Genomic DNA, 11,583 nt, shown 5'->3' on the forward strand with positions numbered 1-11,583 from the left:
ACTTTTTTTCCAAAAGGGTAGTCATCATGGCTGATACAACATTTAGGTTATAGCAAATCACTATCTCAGGCCTGTGGGTCTGCTGGCATAGAGCTCAGTCTAATTTGCAAGGAAATTAATCATATGTGACAAAGCATAGGATTTACTTTCTCACCCATACAGCTGAAGATAAATTACTCATAATGGCAAGCATTTGAAGTGAGTATAATTCATGTAAGCAGCTGTGAGAACAATTTATTATGTTTGCATAGAAGAGTAACATATTTAATGCATAATTGTGTCCATAGTTTCTCCACTTAAACATGTTTCATTGGATCTGAGCTCTTTTGTCCTCCCCTGTGACACAAAACCAATAAACCCTTGTCTCTAATTGTGTTTATGGGCTTGTAATAGCGTTTTTTTCTGACTTGAATTAAAGAGAAGGTCACTTTGCAAGCAGCAATCCTGAAAAAAGCCTCATCTCACTGAATAGCTGCTATCAATCATCTAAACTCTGAAAGAGCACAACATAAATGCAAAATTATACTTGAGATCTATTCAAACAGTTTCAGTGGGCCATGATTCATAAACATTACATTTAGATTAAACAATGTGTTTTGATTGTATTCAGCAGATGTGGATATGGAGAATTGTATTAAAAAAGAATGCCTTTTAAATCTTAAGATAACATTGTTATTATCTGGATTGATTCAAATAAGAAAGAGCAGATACATAAGGAAGGAAAATCATTAAAGAGTCACTGACCCCATCTGCTGGTTAATGTTGATAGTACCTCAGTTCAGCTCAGTCAACATGGCTATCGGGGTTGCCAGGTCTGCGCAACAAAACTAGCCCAACTTATCCTAAAAATAAACAAAAGGTAAAATTAAGTTAAAAATTTCCAAAAATAGTGTTCTATATTTTGTTGCCTTGTGTACTTGCATTATCCCAGATGTTTCTACCCAGCTAACAGGGAATGTTCTCAGAACGTTGGCTAACGTTATCTGAAAGTTCTATCAAAGTTATCAAAAAACGTTCTTCCAGTAACGTTATTAGAACGTTGTGCCAATGTTATTTGCTATTGAGAAACGTTCTAAAAACGTTAGCTATAAAACGTTATTCTTACATTGTTAGTGGAACGTTTTAAAAACGTTACTACATTAAAAAAAGTATTAGTCATTACAAATTAGTCATACAGCTTTTTTCTCAAACTTCAGATACATAATTTGTATATCCAGAGACAACTTAATGACACTTAAATGCTATTTTCGTGTATATATTTATTTTTTTACAATCAGAAGAAAAATCTAGTAAACTAATTATGTATTAAATATAAATGTAATATAAATATAAAAGTCAATTATAAAAGTGGTTTTAGCTTTTTTAAGAAAGAATAAGATGTCAATAAACAAAAGCAAGTACATTAAAGGAGAAAACAGGAATATTTTATTTGATGATACTCCACACCCTTATTAGAACGTTATTTAACGTTCTTAGAACCTAATGAGAACGTTAATACAACGTTCCACAAACTGGACATTTCAACGTTCCAAGAACGTTCAAAAACGTTTTTAGAACTTAATGGGAACGTTAGGGAAACGTTCTTATAACCTAAAATTGTTAGCTGGGTAAGAATGTTTAAATCCAGAAAAATTTGAAATTTAAACCAGGACACGAACCCTGTCCGTCACCTATCAATTACATCATACTCGCGTTACCCTCGATTTCTTCGATTTGTTTAACTTTGTAGAAACCATGGAAACACCAAAGACACTTTGTTATATCAATGTTTTATTAGACAAGGGAACAACTGTTTGGAGACATACTGTATATGTTTGATTGACTATTAGCCTAGTTTGGATTGCCAGGTTCTGTTCTGGGCAAGAGCTCCCTGCGCATCCATGCAGCCTAGCAATAAACCCCCTAAGGGTAAACTGAACAGAACTAACATGCTGTATTTTAGACATCATTAATGTTGATATTAAATGTACAAAATAATTCAGAAACTTAGTCTGATGCAAGGGGAATTAGAATACCAAATCCTCACTGGACGAGAGGAGGAGCTGGGGATAGAGGAGGGTAAATGAGCTCTAGAGAAATGTGATAGCTGCTGATATATATATATATATATATATATATATATATATATATATATATATATATATATATATATATATATATATATATATATATATATATATATATATATATATATATATATATATATATATATATATATATATATAGTAACGTAATTACATACTTTTTTACACACTCAGATCAGGGGCGGAGCCAGACGATGTAAACATTCGGGGCTTAGCCCAAACCTAGGGGGGTCCGGGGTATACTCCCCGGGGAGATTTTTTCCATTTACATCAGCTAAATGCACTATTTTTCAGGCTGTTTGAGATAATAGAATGCCTAAAAATCTATATACTATCTGGAAAAAAAAAAAAAAAAAAAAAAAAAAAATTCACCCAGTAGAGCCTACAACCTGTTTGGTATTTAACTGTTCTCCAGCTGCAGTGAATCCAAAACACCAAACATGTTAAGGATGACTCATTTTAACCCCTGGCAAATAAAAAAGGCAACCATTATCTGACTATTTTTAAGTTAGCCTGCATAGGTGAAATTGGAATTTGACGTAAACATCATTACTAATCTTTAGAGTTCAGTTTGGTTTACTTTGTGCTTAGCTGACAGATTTGCTACATCAGAATCCATGACCAATCAGATGTTGTTTTCGGCTGCAAACTTTCGCGGTTGGTTAGTTCTACAAAGGAAATGCCCATATTTGGATTAGACAGCGCTGTGTGTGAGACAGAGCTTTATAATGATATCAGGCATGACATGCTTCTGTGAAAGGAGACGGCACGGGAGCTCACGTAAGAATAACTTTGGATGATTTCAGGTAGAAATCTAAAGGCGCACGGCGACCAAATATAATGAAATAACCACCTTAAATGTGTAATGTTGCCTTTTTTTTTATTGTGACATGAAAGCTTACATGTTAAGGGAGTAAACTGGCCCAAAATCTCAAAATTGACTATGTTTTCACCTGTCGTGTCTCGCCTTAATAAGTAACACCTAACGTTAACTCTAGCTAGCCAGCAATACAGTCATGTAACTCAAGTGTTACAACAGCGGATTCACAAACCTGTAACACTTTCGTCTGACGCAGAATCTCTCTCTGGCCGGTGAGGTTTAGTGTTCCTTTAAAAAAAAATGTGTAGTGTCCATGTTAACTATAGTTCACTACGACGCCGGTGAAATACAAAAGCCCGCCAATCCCTGATGACAACGACGAAGAAGAAGATGTATATTCTTCTTCGTTAGTTTTTATTGGCAGTTGGCATTGGCAAACAAGCTGGGGATTTTGTGTGCGACGCATTGCCGACCGCCACACACACGGTAAAGGAGCTTTTGTTTCATTTTTTGCCGCTCCAGTCTGAAAGACTAAGAGGAAATGAAACAAATTTTTTTTTTTTTTTTTTTACTAAAAGATTCGGGGCTTTTGACAAAACATTCGGGGCTTAAGCCCCATTAGCCACCCCCCCGCTCGAGATACCCCTCGCTGCAGACTGTAGCGCGCTGACGTCACGAATATACGTCACGAATATTACGTATCGCATATCTTTAAAACGCATGCGCAATAACGTGGTGACAGCGCATGTGTGTACTATTTGCGTTATGCGGTGATGTCACATGTTTTGATTTCTTGTTTGACGTCCCACGTCTTTAAAATGCATGAGAAAACTTGACTTAATAGGTTAATAAAATGTTAAAAACGCTAAAGTAATAATAAAAAACAGCAAAACGGAGTACACATATCCTTGGTTTTGACCATGCCATCTGAGGTAAAACAATATAATTATAAAGAATTACAGAGTATACTCTGTAATGGCTGTGTATTTTATTTAAACTAAGTGTAGTTTAAAATACAACTCTTTATTGTCCACGCAGGTGGAAATTCATCTTTAGCCTCACAAAAATTGTTAATTTGAATTCCCAATTCAATACAGCAAACACACAAAGAAACTTGCAAGAATTACATGCCCCATGCATTACAAACGTATAAACTAATTACGCTAAGACCATAAATAAAATAAGTAATATCACTAAATAAATAAATAACCACCCTTAGTAACATAATGTACATAGATCATTAATTGTATAAAATAATGACAGATGGTATAAATGTGTTATTTTCACATTATGTTGTAGCCTACATTGTTCTTCTTTATTTTTGTGTATTATATTTTTTGGACAGTTTCTGTTGCTTTGACAATACGGCATGTAAAACATTTATGCCAATAAAGTAGTTTGATGTTAAACTGATTACATACAGTACATTTTCAGTGTCTATATCCCATATTATAACTCATAAGAGTGACAACTTTCTTTTATTTCAAAGCAAAGCAGACATCGCTTTTATCATTATAATTACAGAATTATGTACACATACAGATTATCATACACACATATACAAACATTCAACCCGAGCAATAGCCCTCATCCTCGTTATCTGGATGAAATCACCACAGGTCTCCCCATCCGCCATCAGGAGCAGACCCGGGTGGGCAGTCCTTCGATAGTGCAGAGCAAGCACAGTGTCAATGAGCAGGGCACCCCAAACTCTTGTCTGTGTTCTGTGGAAAATGCACACCAGTTCTAGACACCTAATTTAGATAAAATATAGAACAAACAATGTTGAATCATTTTGAAGAACGGCATTAACATGGTACAGGGTCATACCAGGACAATATTTTAAAATGCATTATTGGAAGAAGTTAGACAAAGATATGCTTGAGTGTTATTAGCTTTGTCTGTAAAGTACCTAAGAGACTTATTTTATTAAGAATAAAAACAAGATAAAAAAATTCTCAAGACAAACTTTAGATTGAAAAAGCCTAGCCTGAAAGTTTGAAATAGTTTCAATAGCTATGAAGTTTGAAGATTCATTAGTTCAAAGTAGTTTACAAACTGATATATATATATATATAATTTTTTTTTTTTTTTTTTTTGGCAAGACAAACATTACAGACAGACACATTACAGACTGGCATGACATGCAGGCAGACACACACATTACAGACTGGCATGACATGCAGGCAGACAGACACATTACAGACTGGCATGACATGCAGACAGACAGACATATTACAGACTGGCATGACATGCAGGCAGACAGACACATTACAGACTGGAATGACATGCAGGCAGACAGACACATTACAGACTGGCATGACATGCAGGCAGACAGACACATTACAGACTGGCATGACATGCAGGCAGACAGACAGACAGACAGACACATTACAGATTGGCATGACATGCAGACAGACAGACAGACAGACAGACAGACAGACAGACACATTACAGATTGGCATGACATGCAGACACAGACAGACAGACAGACAGACAGACAGACAGACACATTACAGACTGGCATGACATGCAGACAGACAGACACATTACAGACTGGCATGACATGCAGGCAGACAGACAGATATTTGATTTGTTTTCAACATAAATTCCCATAATTTTATTAATTCTTTTGAGACTCCAATTTACATTTGCATTCCATGTAAATGCATCTCTGTTTAAAGATGTTTAAATATCTATTTGGAAAAACAAGACAAAAATTTGGATTTTTATTTTATTTTTGCAATGCATGCAACAATAAATGACATGACTTCATTAATTTAAGTCTTTCTGCTCTATTTTAAGACATCTTCAAAGCATTAATTTGTTTAGAGGCACACATGATAAACATTAATAAATTAAACATTTATGACTCTATATGGCATCCCTAACAATTAAAAGCTGTTAACTCAAACACACAATTGTTAAAAACAACATAAATACACTGCTTATTGACTTACTGCCATGGAATCCATACCTTTCGAGCGAACGCTAACATCATCCTCAGGTGATTGAAGTTGAAAATGAATGTACGCGCATGCGCGAATACACAAAAGTGACATCATCGGCGCGCATGCGTATTAAATACCGACGAAACGTCACTTTGCGCATGCGCGCTAACACATTCGTGACGCAATATTCGTGACGTCACCGCGCTACAGTCTGCAGCGAGGAGTATTTGCCCCGCTCCGCCCCTGACTCAGATCTAATATAATAAAGAAAGCGCCGTGGTACACATACATATCAAGAAGCAAAAGCATAATAAAAGTCCCACTGCTTTCACTGTGTGTCGCGATCGTCTCACATTAACAATTGCTCCAGCGGCCTCGTCCAGCTCCACAGCACTTGGCCCTGCTCTGCTTCACACTACAGTGACATTAATAATCTCATCCATGAACATGATTTCTGCCCGAGTCCCCTCCAGATTCTTTTCCAACAGCTTTGAGGTGAAGATGACAAGTCCCAAGATCCCGCACTCAATCTCGACGTCATCAAGCTACATTGTTTTAAATAGGTGACATCTAGCGGTGAAAAACACAAAAAAACATATTGTGCTTTTAAATAAGTTGGAGTCATCAAAGGTATTTGAATAAATGACTAAGTAGCATGGCTACTATTTCCTGAACTATTTTCATTAACACTGTCAAATTAAAAGTTGACTATCTGAAAGCTATCTTTTCTCACCTAATTACAGCACTTACAACACACAGATAATTACAGGTAAGACACTTTACATCTAGCTTCAGATGAAAACGACTGTAACAACAAGACTAGCATTAGTTTTAATAAAACTGTTTTTGTCATAAAATCGATGTCTGTGCTAAGTTTATTAGAAGTAGCACTGAATGTGAATGTAGACTTATTTAGCAAGGGGATCGTATACTTTATGAGGATGTTAGGCAAGGCCTATAAGTGATGAAATAAACCGAGGACAATCTCTGATTCAAATGATTTCATGAAGTGTCATGAAGGCTTTTCAGTCCAATTAAACCATCAATCTGATTATAAATGGATTATTTGGGTACATGTAAATGTAGTTGTAAAAAATGTAGTTTTTGGTCCAGGAACATGGGGTGAAATCAGGTAAATAGGGCTTAAAGTCCGCCTAAATAAGTAATTTAGACAGTAATGGTATGGGGCTGTTTTCAGGGGTTGGGCTTGACCCATTACTTCCATTACTTCCAGTGAAGGGAAATCTTTTGCTTTAGCATGCAAAGACATTTTGGACAATGCTTTGTTTCCAACTTTGTGGGAACAGTTGGGTAAACCCAGTTTCTGCTCCAGCATGACTGTGCCTCAGTGCATAAAGCAAGGTCTGTAAAGATGATTTAGGTGCAGAAAAACTTGACTGGCCGCCACAGAGCCCTGACCTCAACACCATCCAACACTTTTCGGATTGAACTGGAGCAGAGATTATGAGCCAGGGCTTCTCATCGAACATCAGTTCCTGACCTCACAAATGCATACTGGATGAATGGGTCAAAAGTTCAACAGAAATATAAAATCTCATGGAAAGCCTTAAGAGTATAAAAAACTGTTATGGCTGTAAAGGGGGGAACAACTCCATATTAATGTCTGATGTATTTCGAATGTGCTGTCAGCATGGGTTCCCATTTGTCCTGGAAAACCTGGAAAATTGATAATACATTTTACAGTCATGGAAAACACATGGAAAATTAGAGAAAAAGTAAAATGATTTGGAAAAACTTGTTGTCCTAGAATTTTTTTTAAAAGTAAAAAGCAAAGAGTTAATCACTGGGCATATATATATATTTTTTACAGCAGTCTTACCTCTGTTTGTTGACAGTTTATCAGCATCCCTCAACCACCCCTTCTATTCACGTTCTATATCAATCAATCAATCAACTTTATTTATATAGCGCTTTTACAATCACGGTTGTGTCAAAGCAGCTTCACAGTGTCAAACAGGATAATATTGCAACAAAATTAGATTTGGCTGTACAGTCGTTCTGGAGAAAACTGTGATGTTATCAGCTTATTTTAATTTATCATATAGCGACAATGTTGGCATATCAGTATTATAGTTTATAGAATTAAATAAAACCTAATTCATATTTTTTTTAATAATTAGTTGAATAACTTTAATCATAATTTTAGTGTCCCCAACTGAGCAAGCCAAGCCAAAGGCGACAGTGGCAAGGAACCAAAACTCCATCGGGGCATGATGGAGAAAAATAAACCTTGGGAGAAACCAGACTCAGTCGGGGTGCCAGATCTCCTCTGGCCTATTAACACACTGTGTAAGATTATTATTCTGGCAACCTTACAGGTCAGAAATCATATTAGATTGGAATATTCAAAATTTCAGGGTATCACAGAAGAGACGGATTTATTTAGGATGGGGCGTCGATTACACAAGAGTATGAATACATGAAAGATCGGAATTATTGCGCCGAAGACGGGTTTTGAGCATGACGTGCCGGTGAGGCAAATTCGGAGGAGACACCATTTGACACGGCTCAGCAGACACTCCAGGATGCGTTGGTCATGTCCAGGCAGGTCCACCATCCGATCCGGACAGGACCCAGATCCGGGATAAACCTCGGGAAAAACAGAGAGACTAACATTAGCGTAGATGCCACTCTTTTTATGATGTAACGAGTACATCAGGTGTTATGGGAAGTGTTCCCGGTTCCAGCTGACCTAGGTAATGCAGCCTAACAATCAGTCAATTGAATTGAATAATGAAAGTTAAAAATGTTCTATGTGTATACCTTAGTAAAGAGATGTGCTTTTAGTCTAGATTTAAACTGACAGAGTGTGTCTGCTTCCCGAACAATGCTAGGAAGACTATTCCACAATTTAGGAGCTAAATAGGAAAATGATCGACCGCCTGCAGTTGATTTAGATATTCTAGGTATTATCAACTGGCCAGAGTTTTGAGACCGCAATAGACGTGATGGAGTATAATGTGTTAAAAGCTCGCTTAAGTACCGGGGCGCTAAACCATTTAGTGCTTTATAAGTAATAAGTAAGATTTTAAAATGTATGCGATGTTTAATAGGGAGCCAGTGCAGTGTTGACAGAACTGGACTAATATGATCATACTTCCTGGTTCTAGTAAGAACTCTAGCTGCTGCATTTTGGACTAGCTGTAGTTTGTTTATTAAGCGAGCAGGGCAACCACCCAGTAGAGCATTACAATAATCTAGCCTCGAGCTCATGAACGCATGTACTAACTGTTCAGCATTTTGCATTGAAAGCGTGCCGTAATTTAGATATATTTTTAAGATGATAGAATGCAGTTTTACAGATACTAGAAACGTGGCTTTCAAATGAAAGATAGGTATCAAAGAGCACACCCAGGTTCCTCACTGACGACGAGGGCTTGACAGAGCAGTCATCAAGTGTTAGACAGTATTCTCGGTTACTACTTGTGGAGCTTCAATAATTAAAAATTCAGTTTTATCTGAATTAAGTTGCAGGAAATTACTATCCATCCAATTTTTTATATCAGCTATGCATTCCGTTAATCTTGTGAATTGGTAAGTTTCTGCAGGGCGTGAGGAAATATAGAGCTGAGTATCGTCAGCATAACAATGAAAACTAACGCCATGCTTCCTAATGATATCTCCCAGTGGTAGCATATACAGGGTGAAGAGCAACGGTCCTAACACTGAGCCTTGCGGTACTCCATACTGAACTTGTGATCGGTGTGACATCTCTTCATTTACTGCTACAAACTGTAACGGTCAGATAAGTACGATTTAAACCATGCCAAAGCAGTTCCACTAATGCCAACATCATTTTCGATTCTATTCAGAAGAATATTGTGATCGATAGTATCGAATGCAGCGCTAAGATCGAGTAACACTAATAGAGAGATACAACCACGATCAGATGATAAGAGTAAATCATTTGTAACTCTAATTAGAGCAGTCTCAGTACTATGATACGGTCTAAATCCTGACTGGAAATCCTCACATATACCATTTCTTTCTAACAATCTATACACTATATACTCTTGGTTAGGGCCAACATTTTATATAATATATATATATATATATATATATATATATATATTAAACAATGTTTATATAATTGTGATATGATGTCAGAATTGTGAGATATAAACTCGCAATTGTGAAATATAAATATCTCTCAGGCATCTCTCTTTCAACTGTTTTTTTCTTTCTTCTACAAGTCTCCCTCTTGTTTGTCATACTCCCCCTAATGCTGATTAGCTAGACGTTTGTTGTTGTGTCCGCTTGTGTCCGACCAATTTTCAAATATCATTTTTCAAATATTGCTTACCCCCCACCTTTAAAGGGATAGTTCACCCAAAAATGTATATCCCATAATTTATTAACCATCAAGCCATCCTAGATGTATATGAAATTCTTCTTTCATACGATACAAAGGGCCGCTTTACATATTCAACTTACAAAGATAATGTCTGACATCAGTCAGTCAGTCATTGCCAGTTACGCTTTTTCCGTGAATTGAAATGGAAGGTGGTCTGACAGAAGCTAGATATTTTAGTTTATAACCTGTTAAATATTGATTTTTTTCTAACAAAAAATTAGTCTTACAGCTTTTTTCTTAAACTTCAGATACATAATTTGTATATCCAGTGACAACTTAATGACACTTAAATGTTATTTTCGTTAATATATATATATATATATTTTTACAATCAGAAGAAAATTCTAGTAAACTAATTATGTATTAAATATAAATGTAATATAAATATAGTCAATTTTACCTTTTTTAAGAAAGAATAAGATGTCAATAAACAAAACCAATTTATGGAAACGTTAGGGAAACATTCTTATAGCCTAAAATTGTTAGCTGGGTTATTAACCCCCTGGAGCTGTATGGATTACTTTCATAATGGATGGATACACTTTTTTGGGCTTCATATTTTGGGCTGCCATTCACTGCCATAATAATGCTTGGAAGAACCTGGACATTTTTAATATCAGATTGTATTCATCTTTGTATCCATCATTTTTGGGTGAACTTTCCCTTTAACAACCTAAATTTTGATTTCATAGGGGCTTTAAAATAGCTGGCTCCACCCTCCTACATACTTCCGCTCAATTTTTCAATTTTCCTTCAGTAATCCATCTGGGATTGTGGTATAATCTCTGGTTTTCTGCGATCAAATTTTAACCGGTCCAATCAGCAAACAGAGGGAGTGGCTGAGAATGATGATGTTGATGTCTTGTGCTAGTTTGAGACAATCAAATGTTAGTGATTGGTTATGGCAGATCCAGAGTGGCTCTTGGCAGATCCAATAGTTTTAAACTTCAACAGAGCCCGTCTTCAAGGAAGTTAACGTTTGTCAATGGAGAGTGGCCTGACTCTCTGTACAAATTAAATGTACTTGAGTCAAGTAGGGCCAGGATATAGCTTTAAAGATTACAAAGGCACTGAATTAAACTAAAATTTAATGAATAACAAATCAATAAAAATAATGAGGTGCATGGATATTTATAATAAACAAAATGAAATTTGTCAATTTTGATTTCATGGTGACTTTAACGAAGTAAATGATTCAACGACTCGCTCAAAATACTCGTCGCCACCCATGGTCGCCACCTACTGGCGAAAAGATAACCTGCAGGAAAAAGACCACTGAAAAATCTCAGCAGACTTTTTGATGAGCCGACTCGAGTCACCGAGGAGAATCAAAATCCCCACGGCCACTTCTCG

The 11,583-nt window shown here is 36.3% G+C and overlaps 1 long non-coding RNA gene across 1 annotated transcript; it reads right to left on the reverse strand.

Moving 5' to 3' along the window:
* Positions 1–4,363: 4,363 nt before the first annotated feature.
* Positions 4,364–6,071, reverse strand: LOC137082949 (uncharacterized). Its single transcript, XR_010906431.1, has 2 exons — positions 5,865–6,071; positions 4,364–4,658 (listed from the first exon to the last, which is right to left on the reverse strand). It is a non-coding gene; the product is annotated as an uncharacterized lncRNA (long non-coding RNA).
* Positions 6,072–11,583: the final 5,512 nt, after the last annotated feature.

Source organism: Pseudorasbora parva, chromosome 1 (genome assembly GCF_024679245.1).
Source record: "Pseudorasbora parva isolate DD20220531a chromosome 1, ASM2467924v1, whole genome shotgun sequence".
NCBI classification, from domain to species: domain Eukaryota; kingdom Metazoa; phylum Chordata; class Actinopteri; order Cypriniformes; family Gobionidae; genus Pseudorasbora; species Pseudorasbora parva.